The 27,730-nt window shown below is 41.1% G+C and overlaps 1 protein-coding gene across 1 annotated transcript in view; it reads right to left on the bottom strand.

Annotated features, from left to right (window-relative positions):
- The window catches only part of NRXN3 (neurexin 3), a 1,439,365-nt gene that overhangs the window by 1,152,232 nt on the left and 259,403 nt on the right, over positions 1–27,730 (bottom strand). The gene's annotated exons all lie outside the window — the stretch shown is intronic.

Genomic DNA, 27,730 nt, shown 5'->3' with positions numbered 1-27,730 from the left:
GATATAAACTATTTAAAGATATAAACTATTGTAATGGGTGTCCCTGGAAATGGAGAATAGGAAGTATGATTAGGGATGAGGGCAAAAAATAAAACCAGGATGGGGCTGGCCCAGTGGCGTAGCAGTTAAGTGTGCACCTTCTGCTTCGGCGGCCCAGGGTTCGCCGGTTTGCATCCCGGGTGCGGACATGGCACCGCTTGGCAAGCCATGCTGTGGTAGGTGTCCCACATATAAAGTAGAGGAAGATGGGCATGGATATTAGCTCAGGGCCAGTCTTCCTCAGCAAAAAGAGGAGGATTGGCAGCAGATGTTAGCTCAGGGCCAATCTTCCTTGAAAAAAAAAAAGAAATTAAAATAAAACGAGAAGGACCTTGCAGTATTGGCGATAGTGTGTTACAGACTGAAAGGCTTATGTTCAACTCTCTTTACCTGAGGTCAAAAGGAGAAAAAAATATGTGATTGATTTGGGCAAAATGTGAGATTTATGTCTGAACAGAATTCATATATAGTGTGGTGTAGTGGTTTAAGAGGACAAGCATTGACGTCAGAAAGATGTGGTTTTGAATTAGAACCCTACTGCTTATTAACCATGTCCGCAAGGATTAAAAGAGATAATATATGCAGAGCGCTCAGCATAATGCCCACTGCAAAGCAAGCAATGAGTCAATGGGAGCTATTCATAATAGATAATATAATTTATCATTATTTTTTCATCTCCCTTCCACTTTCGTCCACACACCTCGAAACATTTTACATGGTAAGAAAATCATCATAAGCTTCTTATAGGCTTACAGTTTATACCCTTCCTACATCCAAGAGATTTGGAGGAATTATATATGATTATCAATGAGAAAAACAGAACAACCAGGGATAAAAACAGAGCAGATGTCCTCTAAAGGAAGGAGAGAAAGTAAATAGCAGCAGGTACCTGACCAGAAGGCACCTGGGCACAGAAGCTGGCCCAAGAACCATGGAAATGGAAGTGGAGAGGGAACTGTATGAGCTTGGTGGTTTTCATTTCATGGCAAGTAAAACTGGCAAAATCCTTCGCAGAAACACACTCTGCTTATATACTTTATCACTTGAGTTCTCGTGTTAGGACTATTGGATAACATGGAACACAAGACCTGCAACAAGTTTGGCAAAGATACAGGATGTCCATCTAAACAGATGACGCATGCACTGAGGGCAGCACGTTGTTAGGGAAGAGAAAGGGAATGCTGAAGTCATATGTTTGGGTCTCTTGCTTTCTCATAACCTCACTAAACCCAGGGTTTCTACTATTCTTCTACTCTAGAAGAATAGCTGGTGAACATGACTGTTAAGCAGTCTTTCTCACACAGTATAGTAAAGCTTCCAAGCTCTTGGAGCCAAACCACCTAAGTTCAAATCCCGCTGTGCCACTTACTAGCTCTGTGATCTTGGAGAACTTACTTAACCTCTCTGTGCTTCAGTTTTCTCATCTATAAAATGAGGGTGATAGTATCTATGACATACAGTTGTTGTGAGGATTACATGAGTATTCTTAGGGCACTTAAAACAGTGCCGGGCACATGGTAAGCTCTAAATGAGCTGTATGAGCATGTGTTCAGTAAATGAAAAAATAAATGTCAGATGCCATAGGCAAGCCTCTGGCAGGTGCTGGGTTGCAGTGGGTTCTGACGGAATTATCTAACAAGTACCTAGAGTGTAGATAATCTTTGATGCTTTAAGTACCAGCTGTGAGGGAGGCAAAGGTGTCTCCTGTGAACAGTTAGATGCTGAGCCTGTGTTCTCACCCAGATAAAACAGACTCTTTTTACCAGGCACTGAAGGGAGATGTGAAAGCACAGCCACAGCAGCAATCCTGTAGCTGTCACAATACCTGAAGGCCACTTGGTGCCTGGCTTTGTGCCAAGACCTTCATGCATCTTACTTCTCATCCTCAAAACTAAGTAGGCACTTTCATTAGCCTAATTTTACAAATGAGAACACTAAAGCTCAGAGAGGTCGAGTGACTTGTTGGAAGCCACACAGCCTATTAAATGTCAGAGTCACTTTGGGTCAAACCCTATGCTCTTTCCACTCAATTATGCTGTCCTTTCCTTATCCAATTAAATATTGGGGAATCAGAGGGAAGAGGAGTATTAAAATGGTAGATCTCCTAGATGACTTTTCTTGCCATCATCTGCTAGGAAGAAACCCAATGACCCTAATCTATGCCTGGAGGGTCTTTGAAAATGAAGATCAGGCATTTGTTCACACAAAGGAGCTTAAAGTTGATATATTCCTTTTTTTCTAGTGCAACCAGCATGATGAATGATATTGATACGCAAGGCACACTCCCACGGCAAAGAATCTCCAGGGAGCATGTCAAATGCAGGTGAGGGGAAGTGATGCTGTTTTAGCAATGACCCTGAATCTGATCTGATTTACATTCCTAGTAAATCTGGCAAAATTTCCATATTTGAATTATTATTTAGTAACATATTACATGTGATATATCTCACCACTGATCATGATACATCAACATGTCCCCACACCGAGGTTGATATCAGCTGTTTTAAGAAGCACCAGGAAACTTCACCCTCACATACGTATTTCCTTTACAGTCAGTAAAATGCAATGCCTGATATTACAGCTTTTGAGATTTAGTTGAGTTTTGAAGGATTTTAGAGTCTCAAGAGCTCTGGATTAAAATGGAGATGCCATCTATGCTGTTATTGTTTAACAAATTAAATTTCAATTTAACCAGCTTCCTGGCGTGCATCGCAGAATAGACATATGGATTAGTGCTGCCAGGAAGACTGGGCAGGCTCAAGAATAAGGAGAACCAATGGAAACCTTCACTTCTTTTGTGTTCTCCTTGAAAAATGGTCTATGCCCACCTATCCAAAGCAGCCTGGGCTAGAGGAGAGGTTCCAGCCACGGGGAGCAGGGCTGGTCCATGAGGGTCTACACACATGGCAACATTCCCTTTGGAAAGGGAAATTAGAGCTCCTCACATACAGGATCCCAGTCTCACATTTCAACATCATCAAAATTTAACATCTTTCCATAACAGCCAATTGCATTATTCATTTTGTTAAAAAGACAAATCTGAAACAACAAAAGAATGATTAAAGATGTAGCTTAACCTCTTCTGTTTTCCTCTAAGAAACAAGTTGTTTGTTTTCCTTATGCAATGTTGGAAAGAATGTTCTTCTCTTTCTCCGGGATCAACATTATTCCATCATTGGCCCTTACTGATATTTCATTTTGAGTTTCTATCTTACCTATATAATCTATACCTAAGATGCACTTATAAAGGGAAATAATCATGTTCCATGTTAAGGTGGCGGATTTAAAGTTCCGCCAGATAAAGTGATTTGTCCAAGATCAAAGGCAGGGTGACTATCCAAGTCAAGGGTTCTGCCCTCTGAACCACACATCTTTGAAGCGGGGCAGCTGTATGGCATTCTCCACTCTCCTCTGTGCCCTGTTGCACTAGTGGAGACAGGATGAAGGATGCTAAGGGATAGTAGGAGCATGTTTGCATGGCAACCAAAAAAAAAATAAATAAATACACTAGAACGTGGGCTCTGAGCCATTTCTATCCCTTCTTTGTTGTCAACCTTGGAAAAGTCACCAATCCATTACACGACTCGATTTTCCCATTTATGAAAGGATGATCTGACAAACTCTGCCTTGACCAATATATAAGGACATTGCCACAAAACTATAAATTAAGGCTTTTTGAAAGTTAATCTTATAGTGCTGTTTATTTTGTGCTTACTATGTACCAGGCACAGTATTATCCTCTTCATATCTGTCATCTCACTAACCCTTACAAATGTCCTTTGAAGTGGATGCCATTAGGGTCCCCATTTTACAGATGAGGAAATGGAGACAGAGATAGCAGGTGACTGCCTAAGACAACTCAAGCTGGTGAGTGGCAGAGTTGAGGGGTGAGCCCCACATCAGCCTCCAGAACCCGTGCTCTTGACTGTTCTGTGCTGTACATGTAATGGGCCACATGAGGGATTTGGCAGGACAAATGGATGAATTTGGTGGATGACTGGAAGGCGGGATCCAGAGACATATCAAATAGACCTTCTCCCCCAGAAAATAGGTTAGTTGTTTCAAGTCTGAAAAAGAGTGGAAGACACTCCCCTGAACCGCCCCTCCTGCAGATCTCAGAAAACTAGCCCACAAAGGCTAAAATGGCAGCAGCCAACACCCCTCTGCTCGAGTTCCTGGTGCTCTGAACATCCTGCAGGTGGAAAAGATTAACAATCAAAGGGGATGCTCGGGACCCGGAATCACAGACCAGCAGCCGGAACTGCTGCTCCCAGGTGTAGCCAACTTGGAAGATTCTGTGTAGAAGCTTTTGTTTGACAAAGCATGTAGATGTGATGAGAATTTTACTTTTTTCCTTTCCTTTGAAGGCCGGATTCTGGAGCCTCTGTCCTGCACGGGGCCCCCTCTAGCCTATTTGGGCCATGCTTCTGTGCTGTGGACCTGGGAGGGCAGCAGCAAGCACATGGAGCTGGGAGGAAGGGAGCCCAGCAGAAGGCTCCTACTCCAGCTCACCTACAAGAAACTGCACACCCAGCGGCACCTCACTCGGTCGTGACTGCCAAGCCGAGTAAGCTCAATGCATTCTCCCTTCTTTCTTTGTCTGCGACCAGTTTGGTGGTCCTTCTAATAAGCCCTTCATTAATTAAGAGGAGGTGTCAATGTGCCAACAAAATTAGAAGTTTCAATAGCTTCCTAAAGTGGGAGTGTTTCAAAGAAAATGAAGGCTCGGTCACTCCCTGGTTATTTTTACTCTCTGCCACCCACCTGCCTTTTGGGCAATCTGTTCCCATCCTATTGCACCCTTCATTTCCCTCGACACACTCTTCTCTCCCTGGTTTCTGGTTCTTTTTAAAAATGTTACGCGTGTCTTTTCCCTTCTCTTTCCAACCCTGATAAATCCCAACTAGGCTGCATTTATTCCTCTCCCCACCCCACAACCTTACTGCCTGGTAGAGAGTTAATAAGCCATTTGCTGTGGGTACAGCTAAGTTGGGGAGTTATCTAGACCATGGATTTAAAGATAAAATTAAATGGGCGATGACGAAAGAAAAAGAGCGAGATTTAGATAAACCGGCTGGGAGGGTGGAGCGGGCTAGAAATATAGCACTTGTGACAAAGCAGCTCAACTCCCAGGACTTACCAAAATTGGAACTTTGTTACCATGAAATCACAAGTGTTCCTCCTACTCAAAGAATAAGCACCATTGTCAAGCCTCCTGTGGATGAATAACCTCCCTGGATTCTTGCTGACAGAGAGAAGCCTTTCCTACAACTCCGGGGTGAGGTGGGGGGGGGGGGGGGGGGGGGCGCCTAGGGCCCCGCAGCAGGAGAGGAACAAAGCTTCTGGAGCTAAGATTTGGAGGCAAACTCAATCTGGGGACCCCTGAACAGAGTGAGCCTCGAAATCAGCAGGGATGGCAGCAAGGCTTGCCGGCCAGTGCTGGAGTGTTTCAAACAGCAGGTGGACATGAACCCCAGATGGTCACAACCTCCCGTTCTTCCTTCTCAGGGCCCTTCACACTGGCTGCTAGCTCGTCCATTTTAGGTGCTCAATACATTACAGTTGAAATGAATCCAAGACCCGGAGTACTTATTTGGGATCTGAAAACATAGACAAGGGATGGGGTAAAATGATCCAGACTTGCAAATAGTAGGGAAAAAGAGCTCTGCCTACAGACATTTTACCAGTCTATGTGGTTAAAATATGTGGTTAAAAATAATAATAGTATTTACTTCACAGTGTTGTTGCAGAGATTAATTGAAATAGTCCTGAGAAAGTGAATTCACGATAAGTGTTTATTTTTATTTCCTGGCTTCATGCTGGTGTGAGCAAGCATGGAGGCAAGTGGGCGGGAGTCTGAGTGGGGGCAATGATGCCGCCTGGCCCCTCTGCCTTTCTCCGATGAGCTACCAGGCACAGCAACATTTCGGCTCCTTTCCTCGGTCATCATCCTGTGTGTTTAGAGAAAGAATCAGGACTTGGTATGTTTACCACAGGAAGGAAGAAAAGAATCAATTGTTAACACCTACTATGTGTTGACCAGTCTGCTGGTCACTGCTTGTTATTTGAGGAAGGTCTTATTTTCCACAAGTAACAGCTATTACTGAGGCTCTGGGAGTTTTAATAGCTCAACCATGACAATTCCATTAGTACATGGTAGAATTAAGACTGAAATCTAAGTCTGTCTGCGTTAAAATCAACATATTCTGGGACACCCCACATAAATATCACACCAAGTCCCAACGCTGACCCTCTGATCCCGTGTCACTGGGGGCAGGGCCTGGCCTTTCAGACGCTGCCCAGGGTATCAAAACTAACTCGCCCTGTCTGAGAACCTCTGAGCTGCTTGATCTCTAAGGGCACTTCCAGCCCCAATATTCTTTAATGAGGAGAAGCTAGCATGATTTTTTTTTTCCTAGGGAGAGACTTGCCTTTGTTAAAACAACAGGATGCTTTGATGAGCTCACTTACGGAAAAGGGAGAAGTGGGAGCTACGGGGATGGAGGGGGGTAAAGTGAGGAAGATGGGAGGGGACAGATAGAAGGAGAAAAGAGGAGAGGAAGATAGAGGGACAGTGAGAGGGAGAGGAGGTTGGACAAAGGGAAAATAGAAGAGGGAGAGAGAGTGTGGATATCAGTCAGAAGACCAAGATCTGCATTTGCATTGGAAAGGGGAAAAAGAGGGAAAATATACATAGATAGTAGGGGAAAAATAAACTGGAACTGGGTTTTAATTCCATAGGTCTATTCGTAAGTAGGAATAAAGCAAGTCTTGATCCTTCAGCTAAAGCCAAAAGAGGCTCAGACTGGCCCTTCTCTGGTGACATGGGGCCCTACATCTGCGTCTATCACTCTGTAACTTGATGGTGAGAAGAGCCCCGTTAACTGAGTGCTATGAGCCATGTGTACATGTGCTCTCTTATAAATTATTTCATCTCATCTTTAACCATCCCATCAGAAAGGTTCTATATGACCCTTATTATATGAATAGAGAAATTGAGGCACGCAGAGGTTAAAAACTTGCACAAGGTCATTGAGGCTTAGTGTCGGGCCCAGTGTTTGACCCCAACCAATCAGGCCTTGCAACCCTCATGCTCCACCATTGTACTATATTGACTCCTAAAGGCTTTACATCTCTTGCCTCATTTGTTTCTTATAACAGAGTGACAATATAGATAAGATATATAGTACTGTCCTCATTTTACAGATGAGGACACCGAGGCTCAGAGAGGTCACATGAACTTGAGGTCACATAGTTGGTACATGAATGGAGCTTGGACTTATCCCCCAAATCTCTAAATCCAGATGTCCTGTGCTACCTCCAGTCTAATCCCCATGCTCAGGCATCCCAGGCAGAGCTCCCAGTGCCTTCTGCAGAGCAAGTTGATCCTTACTGATAATAGCCTACGCACCTAAAAATATCTTCCCAACTGATGCTTGCCTGAAATTCTGGCATGAGATTATTTTTTTAACTATCCTTCTGATTTTCTTTAAAAACACAGTTACTATTGGAAGAGTAGTCACTTGAACTTCCCTAATAATTGAGCATGAGTGACTTTAGTAGGTAGTCTCCTTTTGGGCACCAACACCTAAGTTGTATCAAGGGTGCACAAAGAGGGAACTGTCAGGGAGAAACCAGGAGAAGGAGAAAGTTATGGAGGTAGAAGCTTGCAGGACCAACTCTGTCTTCTCCTTTAGGAGTCCTCTTTAAGAAGCTGAAGGATTCCTAGAGGTTCTTATTTTACTAAATTGTCCAACAGAGAGAGTGAGGGTAGTAAGGTAGAGGAGTGGGAGCAACCTGATGTTCAGGGAAGATCGGAATGAACAGATGAAAGAAAAGGAGAAGGCCCAGGGTGCAAGGAAGGAATGTATTCCAGTCTAAAAGTTCACTCAGCGTTCCCATAGCATCCTCATTCAGAGACAAGAGCTGGGAGGTTAATGGAATTAGAAAAGGTAAAATTAGATCACAAATTATGAAAAGATATGACCAACATCACTGCTAACAAGGCATTGCTTAGTTCATTCATACATTTATTCATTTATGCAGAAAATACTCATTGGGGCACCTGTGTACCTCCCACTGTTCTAGAAGCTAAGCACACTGATGAGGCACTGACAGTACAATGGAAGCAATAGACACATGAAGAGATCATTATCTGAATCAATGTGGTAAGCTTGATGCACACAGGCTGTTGAAGCTTCGAGGAGGACATGTAATGTAGACTGGGAGTGGGGGCTCAGGAAACGCTTCCCAGAGGAAGTGGCACCGGAGATGAAGCTTAAAAATGACTTATCAGGTGAACAGAGAGAGGAGGAAGAAGGGTATTCTGGAGAAGGGAATGGCAACAGCAAAGGCATACAGGTGAGAACACAAAATACTTCTGTTTGGATGAACAAAGACCTAACTTACTAGCTGCAGATGTGGTCCTGGGTGCTGTGCAGTTTTGAAATGATGAAGAAGGCAAAGCATCTTCTTCATAAGAGGATGGAATGGTTAGGTTGGACCTGGATTTTCTGAGTGAAAAAATAAAATCTAGGGGCTGGCATGGTGGCATAGCAGTTAACTTCTTGCATTCTGCTTCGGTGGCCTGGGGTGGGCCAGTTCAGATCCAGTGCACAGACCTACATGCCACTTATCAAGCCATGCTGTGGCAGGCATCCCACATATAAAATAGAGAAAGATTGGCAAAGATGTTAGCTCAGGGACAATCTACCTCAGCAAAAAAAAAAAAAAAATGAGGATTGGTGGCAGATGTTAGCTCAGGGCTAATCTTCCTCAAAAAAAAAAAATTCTATTGCAGCTTCCAAAAAGAAAAAAATCTGATCCCCAAATCTTTCCCCTTGAGGAATCACCCTTGTTTTACTGAGGAGAGTCTAATGGGGCTGTCCTAAGGGACTTTTAGCTCCCTACCCAAGAGGTGGGACGTGATCCAAGCTGGGGCAATCAGATGGTCCTTCTCTGGAATTTGAATCTTGAGCACTAAAACTGGTAATTATTGATAGAATAGAGAAAGCTATTGATATTATATACTTAGCTTATAGCCATTCAACTTACCAAATTATCTTACTCAGTTAGCAAGTTTTTAACTAGAGTTACTTAAATTTCTTGATATGCAATCATAGCATCAACAAAAAGAGATCTTTTTAACTCTTCTTTTCTGATGTCCATAATAGTTATTTTATTTTCTAGTTTCATTACCTTGGAGGTTCTAGCAAATGTAATGATTACTATTGGTAACACGGGCATCCCTGAATACTTTTTGATTTTAATTGAAATGACTTCCAGGTTTGTCAAATTTGCTGTTTTTAGTAAATAATCTTTATGTATCTAAAGCAATCATCTTTTATTTCCATTTTACCTAGATTTTATTAAGAATGGCTTCTGAAATTTATCAAATGCTATTTGAGTCTGTATTGATATGAGCATTTTTTCTTTTTTAGTTAATAAAAAAGATTATGTTGATAGTGTTCTTCATATAGATTGCATATAAAATAAATATACAAAATCAATACCTTTTCTCTACTCCAGTAATAATCACAAAAAAATAGAAATAAGAAAAATATTTTATGTACAACAATCAATAAAAACTTTAAAATACTTGTGAATAAATTTAACTAAAAAACACAGAGGGCAACACAAAGAAAAGTGCAAAATCTTATTGGAAAATATAAAATAATATCTGAATGAAAAGAAAAGAATACTATTTTTAAATGGGAATACTTAACATGAACATGCCATTTGTCCCAAAATTAATATATTAATTTAATATAATTTCAACTAGAATCCCCTAAGATATTTTAATTGAATAAAATGAACATAAATTATATATGGAAGGATGAATTCCTGAAAAGAGTCAATAAATGAAAGGAAAAAGAAGAGCAAGGAGGGAGGACTGGAATGTACAGATGTCAGACATTATAAAGCCACCATAATGAAATCAACAAGGAATTATTATAGGGAAAGATGAGTAGATCTGAGAACAGAATAGGCAAACTAGAAGTAGACACTGGTATAGATGAGAATTTAATAAGTGCTGCAATTCAGTGGCAAAAGGATGGATTATTTAATAAACAGTCCTGACCCACTAGCTACCCAAGCAAGAAGCGTTACAGTAAGAGTGTGAGCTTCAGTGCCAGTTTCCATGTGTTTAATGCCCAGTTTCACCACTTTACCTGCTGTGTCACTTTTGGACTAGTTGCTCAACCTCTCTGTGCCTCATTTTCCTTATCTGTAAAATGGATATAGTGAAAAATAATCTATGTCTTCAAGTTATGAGGCACAGGGGTTAAATTAGCTAATACATGTAAAGTGCCCCTGTAACAGTGCCTAGCATATAGTTAGCTCTCTGTATGTATTAGCTATTATTATAATTATCACTAGGAAGAAAATTACTGTGGACCTCTCACTTACACTAAACACAAAAATAAATTTCCAGGTAGATTAAGATTTAAACGTAAAAAGTAAAAGCAAGATTTTAAGAAGAAATAATTAAAAAACTAAACACACTCTTCAGAGATGGGGATGCAGGAAACAGTCTCTATGAAGCCCAGACACCCAGAAGCTATATAACGAAAAAGTAGAGTGGCCAGCCCAGTGGCCGAGTGGTTAAGTTTGCACATTCCACTTCAGTAGCCTAGGGTTTCGCCAGTTCAGATCCTGGGCCATGCTGAGGCAGTGTCCCACATAGCACAACCAGGACTTACAACTAGAATATACAACTATGTTGTATATTAGGGGGCTTTGGGGAGAAGAAGACGGGGAAAAAAAAAAGAAGACTGGCAACAGATGTTAGCTCAGGCGCCAATCTTTAAGGAAAAAAAAAGACATTTAACTACATTAAAAAGTAACACATTTGATGGCAAAATATATCCTAAACAAAATCGACAAGTAATACACTTTGGAAAGACAAGAAAAAGACAAATATTTCCATTGAAGAAATGAGCAAGTCCTGAATAGTTCATTCACAGAAGCGCTCAGCTGAATGGCCTATGAACAAATGCAGAGACACTCAGATTCACTGATAGTCTGAGAAATGCAATTAAAATAACAAGGAGATATTACTTGACACTCCTCAGACTGGCACAGTTAAAAAGAGCAATAGCCCCTATTACTATCAGGGATGCGTGTAAACCGTGCTCTCATACACTGCTTGAGGTAACACTTGTGAAGCGTTGCCATGCTTTGGAAAGCAATATGATGGCATCTATTCATATTTAAAATACACATCCCCTTTTATTCATCAACCCCACTCCTAGACTACATCATCTAGATAAAAGCACCCATGTAAACGCACAAGGACAATTATTGCAACATTGTACATAGCTGAATAAAAAGTTGGAAGTAAAATTATAATCAACAAGGGAATGCCACATATATAATACATCCTCACAATGGAATATTATGCATCCCTTAAAAAGAGTCACTTAGAGCTCTGCCTTTTGACACAGAGGTAAAGTTGAGCAAGAAAAACAAAATGTATAAAGGAAAGCACAGCACTGATTCCAGAGAGTGCTGTGCTCAAGGGAAAGAGGGAGAAGAGATTGCAGAGGGCACACAGGCACATTCTCAGGCACAGGTAACTTCCTATTTCTTAATCTTGGGGGTTGGTACGCCATGGCTGTTTGCTTTACCATTCTCTAAACCATACAAATATATTTTTAAACTATTCTGCATTTATTCTATATTTCACAATAAAATTTTTTCTAGAAAGGAAATCAAGATGCAAAATAAGCATATAATAGCCAATTTTATAAAACACTGACCTGAAAATATGTAGCTATGTCTATATGTATAAATTATATGAGTATAGAGAAAAATAAGGTAGGATATGCATATAATAGGTTATTAACATGAACTCTCTTGGAGCAGAGTTAGGGGACCAATATAGTCAAAAAGGCAAAGAAGGGGAAGTATACAAAAATAGAAAAAAAGAATACATTTAGAGAAGCATTAATTAAATCATCACATTTATACATTTATGTAAAATTATGAGTGTGTGCAGTTATGCATAAGGTAAATTAAGAAATAAGATTTGGGAATTAAAAAAATGAGGAACAGAGGAATGGGCGAAATGAAGGAAGGAAGAAAATAGTTGAAGTTATTTCCATTTAGTCTCTAACCTCCCAGTAAGCCCCCATTGCAATGGGTTCTGTTGCTTGAAACCAAAGGGCCTCAACTGAAGCAAGCAGGAATGTCTCATCAGCTCAGTCTTACCCTCAAGACCGCCTCCCCTCACGGGCTTCAATTTGACTCCAGAGCACAGGGTACCAATTCGCTATCCAGCCAACTGCTCCTGTCCCTCCTCATTCTCCCAGACTCTCTACCTTCCTTCTGAATTTTACAAAAGAACTAGTTCATCAGTATCACCAGGGTTAAATTATATCAGTAGCGAAAATAACAAATCAACATCTAAAACTATCACTAAAGGAGAAACCAGTGGAAATGAGTTTTAAAATCAGCAGGGTTCCATTGCAGCCTGACAAAGTACAATAGCAAAAGCATACTTGACTGCCAACTTTGGAACCCAACACCTATGTATCTATGTCCCCCCTGCAGTCTTCTGTGTGACCTCTTCCCAGTCATCTCCCCACTGCCGCCTCTACCCATGCTGTAGATCAAACCAGTTGCAAGCAAAAATTCCTTATTGTTAAGATTTGGCAGGTCATACATGTGTATCCTCCCAGTAAGATGGCAAAACCATGGAGCCCCTATCACATATCTTTCTCTGAACTGTTTTTCTTTTCTGATGATGTGTTTCCAGAGAGTAGAATGATGTCATAGAAAACTCTGAAGAAAGAAGAGATAGGTTATGTAAGAGCCTAGCCAATTTTCACGAGTAGCCTCTGTGAGCCCTAACTTGTTTGTAAAAGCAGGAACTCCAGCATACACCCTACATAGCCCAGATGACTATTTGAGAATCAAATAAAATAGCCTGTGGGAATATACTTTTCCCAATTACAAAGTTCAGCTCTCTACCACATTTCCTCATCCTTATGATCCACGTGTGCCAACAATGTTAAGATGAACATGGTCTCCATGAGGGGAGATGCCAGCAAGTAGAAGGTATACCAGACAACTCCTGTGCCCTGCTTCATATCCTCTCCCCTTCCTTTTCACTCCAGTGATTGCTCCTGCAAACAGCTATGTTTAGGTATAACTCTACAGCACTTTGCCTCAGCTACAAGTATCTCTCATGGGGCTTCTCTGCCACCAGCCTGTGGGAAGCCTGCAGGAAGCTGCAGGGCATATGAGCAAACCTGGATATGTAAGAAAGTTAATGCCCCAAGAGGCAACTATTGAGTTCTGGGTCCCAGAGTTCCAGGTCTGAGCCTACCTGCAACCCCAAGGAGCATCACTAATATGATTGATATGCTCAGGGCTCAAAAACATTCCCTCTAATAATCCTTAACACTAAAATTAGCCATCAGGCTGAAGTCGTTTTTCTTATGTTGAGGAACCCTATTAGAATCCAAAAGCTCATGAGTTCTTCTCCAGAAAAAAAAATGCACACAAGTACAAAATTTTGTACAAAATATCAGCAGGTTCATGGACCCTATGAAGCCCATTCCTGACCTCAGGTCACAACTGCATTATCCAGTTGGCCAGAAGTAGAGACATTATAGGAAATGGACATCTGGCCATATTTCTTCCACCCTCCCCAGGGCTGACCTGGTTCTCAGCTAATCATAGGCATACAGATCACCCTAAATGAGGATAGCCAGTTTAAGTGCATCCCTAATTGGAAGGACATGATAAAATCTGGGTACCTGTGGTGTTGGAGTGGCCCTCAAAATCTCATATGAAGCCAGACCTCCCAAAACAACCTCAATCCCATGGTTTAGCCCTGAAATGAATATGATGATCCTCTTTCACCCACTCCTATCCAAAACCCACAATGTCCTTCTAATAAAGAAAATCAAATAAGATTCTCATAGTCCTACCAACCAAGGAAATTGACAGGTATTCAGGAGGGTATCATTTTAGAAAAGATTCAACAGGCCCCAGTCATTTTTATTCCAACCTACACATTAAGCCTCAGACTGGATGGAACTAGTTCTGTTGTCACCAGCAACCTACAGTAATAATCCTGGTATCAAGATCAACACATAATAATTCTTTGTAAGCATCACTGGGTGGCTTATTGGGGTAGCAGGTGTCTTAGTTAGGGTTACTTCAGGAGCAACCTTTGAGACCAAGACTGAAGTGCAGGTAATTTATTTGTAAGACAATGTGGGGGTGTGACATAAGAGTGGGACGGCAGTCAGTACGGGGTGCATTATCAAGCCAGGTACTAAGGGAAAATGGAACTTAAATTCACTGAGGAGAGTCTAGGAGTCAGTGAGAAACGCCATCAGTCATGGGTTGAGGAATGCTGGGGAAGGGGGCCATTTATTCCTCTGCACTGCTGACCTGTAGCACAGGACACAAAGTGAGGTCCAGGGGCAAGAAAAAGCCCCCAGGCAGAGAAATGCACATACTGATAGGAGTGGGCTGGTGTGCACAGAAGAGGTAAGGACAAGGGGACGGGGAGGGGCTCTGACAGCAACTGCTGTACCAGGAAATACTCTCAGGCAGCAAATTTGCTCTAAGAATTAGGAATCATGAGTCTTATGGGAACATAGAACAGAACAGGACACATGGATTCATATCATAAAAAAGTCATTGGGGAATGGCATAAATCATAGCTGAGCTCTATGCATAAATCATAGCTGAGCTCTATTCAACCACAGTAGCATGCCACCACAATCAGCAATTAGTCAGCTCCTACCAAGAGCAAGATATGGCACCAGGTGACTAGGCACTTACTCATACATCTTATTTGATCCTCAGAACTGTTCTATAAATGAGGATTAATAACCCTTTTTCAATATATAGATTTGGAAAATGGTCCTCAAAGTTCAAGTTGCCTTTCCAACCTGATACAGCTAGTAAGAAATGGATACAGGATTCAAATGTCTAAACCCATCCTATTTCAACCACATCATATTATCCCTTGGACTTATTAGTCTCTTCCTCCCCATCTTTTTCTCATAGAGATTATTCACTGCCCTCTGTGTGCCAGCCACCGAAGTAAGCATTAGCACATTGAACTTCATGAAAACCGTGTGATGTGGGCGCTGTCACTGATCCCCTTGTACAGCAGGAATAACTAAATCCTGGAAAACTTAAGTAACTTCCTAAAATCACAAATCAGTGAAGTGACAAAGCTGGGACCAGAAATCAGGTCTAACATTAGAGCTCCAGCTTTTGATCATTAAACTATTTTGCTGCATAATCCTAAGAATAACACAGGGGTGAATGGATGGGTGCCTGCTGTTGAGTGTCTGCCGAAATCAATCTGCCATATAATCCAGAGTAAAACTAAGCCCCAAATTCAACAGAGCTTGTCCTTTCCCCTTCCCACCCTCCCTCCAGGATTTTGCCCAGTAAATATTCAAGAAGCAGAACGTCAGGTACCCTCATATTTGGCAGAAGCAGAGCAGCTCAGCAGTCAGTTTCACTCTACTTGAGGGGGAAAGGAGAAGAATTTTTTTTTTCAATTAAAAGATAAGACTAACATTTCAAGGAATTGGCTCTCATTTCCTTGCAGTGTTGTTCTAATTTGCTCATTATACACAATTATTAAATGAGCTTTATTATGATTAGATGGTCTTTACTTATAACAAAGGAACAATCAGGTCTGTCCTTGTTTGCATTCATTTGTATACACACATACGTGGAAGGGGAAGAAAAACATTTTTAAAGTGAAACTATTGTTAATGTACAAACAACCATTATCACTAGCTGTACATGTAATTGCCTACTACAAAAAATACTGCTCAAGTACAGGTTGGAGAGCACCTGTTTCTAGTGAATATCCAAGAAAAGAGGAAGATCTAGGGGTCTTAGTGGAATAAAGAAATGCTGCCCTATGTAAACGAAAAATGTAATCCCAGGAATGCCAAATAGGAATTTGGCAAAATGATCATCTCAGAATTCTATCCAAAATCTGGTGTAGAACTTTAAGGATTAAAGAGAAAGAGAACATAAATAAGGGCTCTGAGGGAGGCTTCAAACAACGATTTGAACAAAACAGGATTGGGAAGTAAAGGTTAAAGAAATGAGGATGACTGCATCTGGCTAGCAGCTGTGCATCACCCTTGTTCCTTATCGCCTTATGGAAAGAGTGTTCTTTGTGGACTGTGCAACCACTCAGTCAGAGTGAAATGCGCATTTCACTGTTACTCCACTTTCTGAATATGATTATGACATTCTCTAAAATCTTATTTTACCAAGTTTACATTTATATAAAATTCAGTGTGGCCTTCACAGATCCACTGACATCTATGATTGACATTTTCTTTCAGCTGACAGCATTTATCTATAGTCGTTACCATCAGTGAACATAGCTTCTTATTTATCTCAGTTTTGATAGAAAATACCATCATAGGTCTAAAGGTCTCCACAACAGATTCCATGTTATTCAAAAGAGAGGAGATCAACTCCTTGTTGCCTCATTATCTCCCAGTAGTGGAGAAGAACTAGAAACTAGAAGTCATTTGGTTTAAATCAGTATTTCCATAATAGGAGAAAATAGGTATAAAAACTATCTTCAAAATTTTTTCAACCCATTGCCCCTGCCAAATTCCTTCTTCCTCCATAGGAAAATCCTGGGTTTTTCAAACCTGCACTACATTTGGCATAAACATATTAAAACTTACATCTATTTAGCACCTCCTGTGTGTCAAGAACTCTGCTCAGTGCTATGGATGCAAATGATGTACAGAGAGAGTATGGAGACATATTGAGGAAAGCAAATAGAGGAACAGATAATCATAATTCAATACAGCGAATGCAATAGTAGCCATATGCACGGTATTTTATACCAACAGAAAGGAGGGTAACTAACCCCCTGTGGTAAGGGATGCAAAGAGTGGGAGAAACATTAGGGAGGGCTTGCTGGATAGATAATGCCTGAGCTGGCTCTTAAACGATGAGTATGAATTAACTAAGAAAATAAGGAAAGGCTAATATTGGAAGAGGGGAAAGCTCAAACAAACCATAGATCTGAGAAAAAATTTATTAAATACAGGGAACTACCAACAACTGGGTGTTGCTGGATGGTAAAAAGTAAGGTAAGGGTTGGTGGGAACAAAAGGCTGGAAAATTGGTAACCATGCTGTGGAGGGCCTTGTAAAGAAAATTGGACATTATCCTATAGGCAATATGGAGGTAACAAGGATTTTAATCAGTTCAGCTTCACATTTTACACAGTGAATGCAGGAGGATTTACCCTGGTGATATGGGAGAATGGACTGGAATAGAAGAGGACTGGAGGAACAGGTATCAGCTAGGAGGCTGATGCAATGACATGCCAAGACACTACATAGATCTTAACATAGGTGGTGGTAGGAGTAGAGAAGAAAGGATGGAATTTAGAGCTATCAAGGAAGAAATACTAAATAGACCTTGGTTGTTTGTAGAAGATGTGAAAAGGGGTACAGTGAAGTTTCCAGATTAGCTAGCTAGACAACAATGGTGCCAACAATTAGAAATGGCAAATATTGAAGGAATAGCAAGTTTGCTGAGAAGATAAATCATTGGCCTAAGGAAAATTCATTGGATCTGAAGAAAGAGAATTCGGATTTCGGTGAGTTGGGCAATGAATGGTGGTTTTGACTTAAAAAAAAAAAAAAGAAACAAACAAGAAGAAAAAAAGGAAGCAAGATGGAAGCTAAAGGGATGTGAGGTCAAGGGAGGGATATTTGGTAGGTGAGGCCATGGGAAAGGCTACTCTAAAGTGACAGGATGAAGCCAAGTAGAGAAAGAGAGGCTGAAGATCATCCAGTGGGCAGGGGCAGGGAGATATTATAGAGAAAGGTCCTGGAATGTAGAAGAGAAGGGATTGGACTTGAACCAGAGAAGGAACCTCTAAGCCTGAAGAAAAGGACATGAGAATGATTTAGAAAGAAAGTTTGTAAGTAAAAGAGAACTGAAGGAGATACCACAAAATACCATCTATTATCTCCATGACCTAGAAGTAAAGTTTTCCATTGTAACTGAGGGTTGACTGAGAAAAATAGGAGAGTGGTGATATTTTGAGCCATCATTGAAGAAGATGGGATGGAGAGACCACCACAAAGTAGAAACGTTGAATGAAAATGCTGAGAGCCCTGCTGAGGTTAAAGATAATGACCCTTACCATTTCACAGGGTTATAATGAAGACGTAAAGTGTCTGGATGCCTATAAAAGCCCATTTGAGAATGATTATTAACACAAAATACACAGCATTTCCATGCTCATAAGCTCTTCTTAGTCTCATGGTACTGCATGCCTTCTGCTCTGGCTCCTCTGGCCATCTTCTGAGCCCAGCCATGACCAGCATTTGCTATCATAGTTAACTCTGAGCAGGGGAGAACAAATAGTATTCTAGGATCTGCTGAGGTTGCTAATATATAACGACATGTCTTTAGACCAACCCCAAGGGGTAGAGGGAGAGCCCTTCATTTTAGCACCTTCAGCCAATATAAAAGAGGCCATTCCCGCATTCATAAAACTTTCCCCCAAAAGATTCACCTTCTTAAAAAGAAGCGGAAAATAAATTAAGTCCCAAAGTGTCCACAGTTTTCCTAAGAATAGAAAGACAGTAAGAATGTTAGAAAGGATGTCTGCGTGCCTCTGGCCTTTTTATGACACTTCATAGAGCTCCCCCTAATTTCACAGAGGGTCCCAAATACCACGTCAGACTCTAAAAGGCCAACACAAGGCATCAACACAGCATTAAAGGAAACAGCATTCTGATTCAGCTGGATCTGTGCAGATGGACACCAGAAAGTATCTGAGGTCTATCATGAGCCCTTTCCTGAAAACAAACAAACATACAAGACTCTGGGTAAACCCTGACTCCTCTCTCAAGCCAACGTTATGAGGAAATTTGTGGTTCAGGTAAAATTTCTGCTCCTACCCTTCCATCAGGCAGCCTTAGTTTCAGTGATTCTTATTGTGGTGTGCAAATACCCAGCCAGGGATAGCTCTGACATTATGATTATAGCAACTGGGCACTGAGAAGGAGATTGACGTAAAGTAAGTATAGGAAAAAAGTCTCTCTCAATTTTTGGAGTCACATGCAGAACTAGCCACTTGGATCTGATCCTAGACTTAGGCCAAAGGGCAGGCAGCTCTGACATTCAGCTAATCTCCCTCAGCTCCTATCCTGAGCTTCCTCCCCAAAGGGGCTCAGAACATCTATTATCAGGAGAAGAAGCCAAGCTCAGATTGTGTAAGATGGCCAGAAATGGGGCAAAAAAGGAAGAGAGAGATGGCAAAAATTAAAGGTGATTCAAGAAAATGGAGGAAAGCCACCAAATTTAGAAAATAAGGCTACTCAGAGGGTCCAGAATGAGAGACCTCCCCCCACCAAAAAAAAGTCATATAAAACCATTTTGATGTGTCTTAGTAAAACTCTTCATTTGACTAGAGCAAAGGAGAAGACAAAAGGAGTCCTTAGGAAAGGCAGGGTTGGGGAGGGTGTTGCACCTTATCCCTAAAAATGATTTAACAGGGACTGAGAATTAGTCAATTAGGCTTTTACAGTTTACAACCAAATACAGTAAAAACCTGAAAGTTTTGGAAGAATCTATCCTTGCAAATGTGTATATTATATTTCACTAGTTAAATCTTGGCAGAGTTTACTGATTTTTCTAATTCTTGCTCTGGCAGTGGGATGACCTCAGGTTAGATCCTAAATCCAGTGCTCCATGAATAACTGAGCCTATTTCCTACCTACACTTGGTTCCTTGGATGAGGGCCATGCCTGGCATAAAAGACGCCTCAGCCATCAGCAGGGACACCTGCCACTGGTGGTTCCCCTGGAGCGTCAAACTCGGAAGGTATCAATTTCCATGGCAACCCCTCCCCAACCTCCAGGCATCTGAAAACTAACCTGTAGAAGCCTAAGTGCCTTGACAGCTGAAAATGCAGTTCTGCCAAAGGAAAAGGGAAATAAAAAGGCTTCAAAATTCACTTAGGTGAATTTTGCTCTCCTAAAAGGGTGTAATTTCCACCAGGTGACAGAGCCCTATCCCAAACTCTGCGTATTTCTTCATCTTGCTGTTCGGTGAGTTACAGATAAAAGGAAACTCGACACCTCTATCCATGGTGCTGGAAACCTCCAAATGAGCACAGGGCACACCCGCAAACACTGGGCTTGTTTAAAAAGACAGGGTCCACAGCCCTGGTGGCTAGAACACATGGTTGTTTATCAGGACACATGCATAACATCACAGCTTTCTTATTTCCTTCATCTTCCTGATACCCAAACTCTGGTTTTGCTATGAAATGTGTTGCCCATGTTAAAAATTCCTATGTGAATCTTAGGATATACCCAATTTGGAGTGAGTTAAATTGTACCTGTGTAATTATTTATTCACTCAGTAAGTATTATTGACCTCCTACTTGTGCAGAAGAGCACTATTCTAGATGCTGAGTATTCAGCACAGAGCAAAGCAAAGTCCCCGCCTGTGTGATTCTCTGACTCAGTCTAGATGTGTTGTCCTACATAAAAGTCATCCAAAAGAAGAAAATGTAGTTACAAGGTGATTTTTTGATGGAGGATGGGATGGCTCAGCATGGAAGCCTGGAAATGCCATAACATGGACGCTACACAGTAATTGTGAAAGAGCCAATGATTTTTTAGAAGAGAGCCAACTCAAAAGGTTAGAAAATGTTGTAATCCAGGACTCAGAGCTGCAGGAGCAGATAACTGGTGAAAGGATTGGGAACTAGGGAAGCAGTCTCTGCTGATTAGAGTTGCAAAGATAAAACAAAGAAGAAGCAGGATCAAGGACTGTCAGTGGAGTGGAGAGGGAAAAGAGGATGTTGGCAAGCTAGGGTTAAAGTTGCTTCAAGAAAATAATTTTGACCTGAAATTAAAGGGGTGCCTAAGACCCAGAAGGAATGAAAAAGGACCTTGCTTCTCTAGTGATCAATAGAATTACAGAACTTGGTTTCTGCTCAGGGTCTCTCTCCCCAGTTGGCTGCAGTTACCGCCACTTACTTACACCCAACCCAAGGCATTTGGATTGGCCCCTCTTATTTTATGCCATTTTCTAGAAACCAAGGCAACACCTCACTTCCCACACTGTCAAGTAATTTTCTTCCTAATCTAAGTTCCACCTGCTGCAACTCACAGCTGTTTCTACATGCTGGGTGAGAGGAAGATTCAGTGCTAAACAGATAGTGCAGTCCAAAGGCTTTACACTTTTGGCCTGGCACATTTAGTCAAGCTTTATTATGAGGTCACACCCTTCTGATGTTCAGCTGTCACATTATTTTAGTTCCACTTGTCATTGTAGGAAGAGCACTGAATTGTGAGTCAAGAGCTGTGAGTTATTAGTGCCAGTTTTGTGGGGTTTGGCCCTAGTTTCTTCATGTGAAAAATGAAGGAATATGACTCACAGACTACATAGCAGTGTTCCTGTTCTACAGGGCTGGGACTAGGGTGAGGCAAGGGGCTCACTTGTCTCAGGTATAGAATTTAAGGGGCACCAAAAAACCTCAGTAACCAAAATGAATAATATTTTTGTGGGTGTGTGAGGAAGATTGGCCCTGAGCTAAAATCTGCTGCCCATCTTCCTCTTTTTGTTTGAGGAAGATTGTCCCTGAGCTAAAATCCATGCCAGTCTTCCTCTATTTTGTATGTGGGACACCACCACAGCATGGCTTGATGAATGGTGTGTAGGTCAGCACCTGGGATCCAAACCCGGGCTGCCAAAGAGGAGCACACGGAGTGAAACACTATGCCACTAGGCCAGCCCCAAGATAAATAATATTTTAACACAATATTTCACACAGAAAAAATGGATGCAAAAACCCATGATGAACACAATATCAAAATTTTAAATAAAGACAGGATCTGATTCTGCACTTGCGGTACCCTCTCTTACTCACCACATCCTAAAAGATAGGTCCTATAAGATAGGTCTGTTCTGCCTATGAGATTCTGTGATTCTCATTAATTCACTTTAAACTCATTCTGTGGGCAAGTGTTTCACTTCCTTTATTCTGCATCTGTCAAAATTTCAACCTAGCAATTAAGCCCACCATTTCCAATACTAGAAAGTATACTTGGCTTCAAAATGCCTGGCTCTCTGACTTACTGACTCTATTCTTATCAGGAAAATGGGGATAATGGTATCTTACCCTCATGGAGTTATGGGGAGGATCAAATGAAACAACCATCCAGACTACATCCCACATCCTGGCTAGTGACCTAGAAAAGTTGGACGATTGCTCAAGATGATTGGGAGTGTGGAGATATAAAGCAATCCAATCCCTCTCCTAGAAAAACAACACAAAATATGTAATCCAGCGGAGAGAAGTTGTTGCATCGCCTCCATATAGGAAGACAAGAAAATCATGCACTCCTTTTGCCTCTGGGCCAGCAGCGAGGCAAAGCAAAATAACTTAGAGAGACAAAGTGTGATAAGATGAAAAGCTCTCTCAGTTCATTTAAATTTGGGTTGTCTTTCTGCCATTAACTCCCTCAAACTCACAGAAGAATTCTAAAAAGATAATCTGTAACTGAGAATATTTTGAAAAGCAAAGGAGCTATAAAAGAAAGCGAATTGAGTTTAATATTTATACAGGGCAGTTCTAATTAAATTAACACACTCACGGATATGCTTAAACAGCCAACAGTTGTCTGCTTTTCTTCTCATTATCCTTCCCCTACCAATTACTGCACAGATTTTTTTTAAATTTTCAATTCTCCTTGATATAATTTTATTTCACAGAGAAGGAAGAAAATTAGTAAAGGACAATCTTTTTAAAGAAGAGAATAAATATCAAAAGACATTTTTTCCAAATGAGAGAGATGCAGTCCTATAGTCAGTGACAAATAATAAATCAGCCATCAACATGGTCACTATTAGGTCTAACATCTATATTAGTTCATTGCTGACAAAAAATTTTAAGGTCTGCTATCTTATTTAATCCTCCTATTTACCCCCCCACTAGCTAATCAAAGGTGTTTATTAATCCCATTTTCAGATCACGACAACTGGAGCTTAGAAAGTTCAATAAGGCAGGACTCTGGAAGACAATGCAGAAAAGAAGTGTAGGGAGAGTAAAGGGATGGACTGACTGTATTAACATTATTAATGATGACTTTAGGAAATTAGGCATTAGAACCTCCTCATAAGTAAACTCTGGAATTCACATGTACTCTTAAACAGTTTCTGTCCAGTCCTAGAAGGTCCTTTGGATTCTATTTCTCATGACTACTTCACTACCTCCACCCACACAAGTGTGCACAAACAGTTTGCCATTTGGCCCTTGCTGAGATGAAATGGCTTCATACAGCCAGGACTGAAAACAGAAAGCTCCTTTGGGGTAATTCTGGGTTATATCAGGAAAAGCGATCACCTGACTTGGCTATTCGGGAAGAAGAGGAAACACAGAGCCCTTTCCTTTTACAAACTCCATTCAATGCTGCTTTATCCCACTTCATCAAATTCAGTTTTCCCCACCTGCAAACTGGAAATAATCATAATCCCTGCCTGATTTTTAGGATTATTGTAAGTATTAAATAAGATACCAGTGCACAAAAAGTGCTTACCCCAGTGCCTGGTGCATAGTAAGCATTCAGTAAATGTTAGTTATTATTATCGGAGAAGGCAGAAATGTTCCATCTCATTGATAAGGAAATGAAGATCCACAGAAGAACCCAAGGTCATAACTTGAACAAGATAAAGTGTGTAAAATACTTAGCCCAGCTTAGGATATAGGAAAGCTCAAAGTTCATAATAATTTTCTTTTTTTGGCGGGTCAGATATCACAGTGGAATTTAGTTCTCGTGACTCCAGACCCCATATCCACAGAACCATTTGCATCGTGTTGACAGGAGACAGCCAGGCCTGCTGGCTATAGTGCTCTCTGTGCAGATTTGAAGTTCGAGGCCCAGGGGTCTCTTCAAAGTCAGGAGAGGGATTGCAGACTGTGTTCAGACAGCCACTGAATGTCATTCTGCACGGCAGATGTCTACAACGGCCTGGCATGCTTTCTGATCGTATCAGCCTATTTTTCTGCTGTTAAGCTGTGACATCCCATAAGATACTCCTCCCTTGCAGACTCATCTCTGGGATGCAGCTGTTTGGGGTTTGCAACTAAGCAATTCTGTGGCAATCTCTGCTTCCCACGGTCACTCTGGTCACACGTTCTTTTTGTTTCAATAGACCCACAACTGTGTGGCCTGAGTTCCAAGAATACAACAAAGAAAGCCATGGGGCCAGCCTGGTGGCATAGTGGTTGTGTACAGCATACTCCGCTTCAGCGGTCCAGGTTTTCAGGTTCAGATCCCAGGTGTGGACCTACACCACTCATCAGCCACACTGTGGTGGCATCCCACATACAAAATCAAGGAAGATGGGCATATATGTTAGCTCAATCTTCCTCATCAAAAAAATAAATAAATAAAAGAAGACCACGAAGGAAGGAAGTCTTTTACTAACTTTCTTTCGGTCAGCAATCCAGAAATGCTTTTGGAACTCTGTCACTAAGCCAGAGCTGGAAGGGAAGTCCAAGATCCTATTACCAAGTCCCTTTGCTTAAAAAATGAAGAACAAAGGACCCAGAGAAATTTAAAAATCAAGGTCACTCTGCTAATGAGTATCAAAACCAGAACTCACCATGCTACCACTATCTTGATTTCCATTGGTTGCAAACTAATCTCTCCTAAAGTATTAATTGATAATTACCGAGTAAGCTGATAAAGGGATTAAGGTTAGACCCCTCTCAGGAGTATTTTAATTTACAGGGATTTAAAGTCCCAACCAAACAGATGAAGTAATTATGGTATCACGTCAAGCAGAGGGACTGAAGTATGGCGGCAAGTGGTCATGACATTTTAGCCCTGAGATCATTCTCCATGGAGGCAGAACACGGATAGGGCTGGGTCTATAGGAAGAGAATCCCTGCCTTTGTCTATGGTAAGTGAAGGATGTCCCTCATCATGCTCTAATTTCCTTGGTGACACAAACAAGGCAACAGTCAAGCTTATTAAAGACCTTTAACAGTTACTGACCAATTCTCAGTACCTACGCATGTTCATGGTCCCCTTTTTCTTACATCCTGATTCGGCCCAGGAGTCCTCTGACCCATGCCAACTGTATACAAATGAGGATCCAGCTTGGAAACAAGAGAGAAAGTCTGTTTAGGTCTGTCCCTACCAAATTTTGAAAGCTGGAAACACTGCTCCCAGATTTTTCACACAAATCCAGCCAGAGCAATGGGCCAGTCTCATTTTCTAAGCATCCTAAGAACCCAAATTTGTATGAAAATGGAGAAACAGGGTTGATTTTCCCACGTAATATCTAAAGGTTCTCAAATATAGGAAGAAGTTAGCAAACCATAGAAAGTGTTCTCAGAGAAGTAGATCAGATAAAATACTGATAGAGCAATGCAGTTAAGAGGATCATGCCAAGGGAATTAGCTACCAGGAGAATGCAAAAGGGGAGGGTGGGGAAACAATTACTGGAATCATCATTTCCTTTTCAGACAAATTCACATTCAGGCTTCCAGACCCCACTCTGTCCTCTTTCATGATCCTCTTCCCCAGCCCCCTGCAAATTAATACAATAATCTGATTCATTTTGGTGCCCTTTTCAACCTAGGTCCTAGGTCAACCTTTACCTACGACCAGATGAAGTTCAAGTAATGGATCTTACTGAGAGAAACAGAATCAGAAACATCCCAAGCATGGACACCACGGAATCAAGAGTCAAATAAAAAACAGAACAAGGAACCGAGAAGAAGCTAAGAAAGCCTATGTGTGACTTAACCTGCTCTCCACATCAGCCTCAAAACAACATCATCAACAATAAAATAAGCAGGGGACTGGAAACAGACTTATTCTACAGTGCCAGGGATTTATGTGAAATACCAGATAGATATTTTGAAAATGAAGTTTATTGGACAAAAGAATTTCTTGGTGAGACAGGCACAGATATATTTTTCTAAACCTCTTTGAATATGAGTTAGATTCTTATCTGACTCAGGAGATTTCAGAGTGATTTTTTTAACTTGAAGGTAAAAGATAAAGGGATCCCCAAAGCCTAGCCTATGGACTGGCATAAGAATCGTCTGAGGAAGTTGTTATAAATTAATATTCCTACACCCCACACCCCTACCAGAAGAGATTCTGATTCAGTCAGTCTTGAGTGGAGCCTGAGACCCCTTTTTATTAAGCTCTCCAGGCATCTGTCGTGTAGCTAGGCTTGAGAATTACTAGGTTAGAAAGATGATCTCAAACAGTCCCTCGGGGACCTTGGCTCTGGTTCAATGATTCTGTTAATAGACATACACACCCTGTAATGTGACTTCTTGCAAAATATGCACATAGAGCGCTTTTCTTCAATAGATCACTATAACACAATGGAGAGACTTTTTCCTACCCAGAGGAGAAGGCCCACATAGGGGCGGAAATATAAACACATTCAGTAAAGACAAAGAAGTAACATACATGAAGATTTCTGAGAATAGGGCAGTGGTCTCCGTAATGCTGTGTTCTCAAGCACTGTGTTTGCAGTACATCCTTGTGATAGAAATCACTCAAGAACTGTATTGCTAACAAACATTACAGTGATGATAAAGCACCAAAATTTGTGGATGATTTGCTTCTTTTTGCCAATCTGATTCCCTGGACAGAATCCAGGACATTGATTGGGCCATGTTTTCTACTGGGAGGAAGCACTGAAATTGAAAGCTCATTCATTTGAGTGTGGCTTTCTCCACTATTTCCTGGCTGTGCAGGAAGCTTGCACATTTAGAATCTTGATAAAGTCTGATCTACTGATCATCTTCTCTTATATTTCTCACTAACCATTACTGGGCACTGTTTTACCACTGGCTGGAGTTAAGGTTTGAATTAGAGTATCGAGAGAATGTGCTTAGGTTTGGGCCAAAGCGGTATGCTCCAACCAAGTTCATTGGAAGCTGTTGAGAGTTATGGACACACATACAATTGATCATAAAGCAGTATCTCATTTCTCATTTGGCAGTAGTCCTTCAGTTTACAGCAACCTCTGGGGCCTCACAGGGAAGAGAGATGGCTCAATCAAGGCAAATTTAGGCATTCCCCCAGGCATTGCACAGAGCCTGAGGCACTAAAGGTATTTGTTGTCCAACCAGTTAATCCCTCAGAGCAGACCAGAGATAATCTGGGAACCAAGGGCAGGTGCCAAAGTCTTCACAAAGTTTAGATCAGATTTATGTCCACTTATGGGGTTATGGGATGTGATCAGTGCTGTCTCATTGATGATAAATGTATGATTTATCAGACACACAAAATAACATTGCCAGATTTTTATATACAGTCATGTGTAGCTTAACAACAGGGATACATTTTGAGAAATGCATTGTTAGGCAATTTCATCATTGTAAGAACATCATAGAGTATACTTACCCAAATCTAGATGGTATAGCCTAGTACACACCTAGGCTACATGGTGCTAATCTCATGGGACTACCATTGTATATGTGGTATATTGTTGGCAGAAATGCCATTACGTGGTGCATGATTGTATTTAAAAATTAATTTGGTTGCAAATAACATAAAACAAGATAAAAGAAAAACATTATAGATTCACATCCCTTTAAAGAATAAAAAAAATTGGGGTTCAGGTGTGGCTGGGTCCAGGATCTTAAAGAATAGCC

Source organism: Equus quagga, chromosome 20, assembly GCF_021613505.1.
Source record: "Equus quagga isolate Etosha38 chromosome 20, UCLA_HA_Equagga_1.0, whole genome shotgun sequence".
Classification (NCBI taxonomy): Eukaryota; Metazoa; Chordata; class Mammalia; order Perissodactyla; family Equidae; genus Equus; species Equus quagga.
This window is presented reverse-complemented; position numbering and strand designations above follow the sequence as displayed.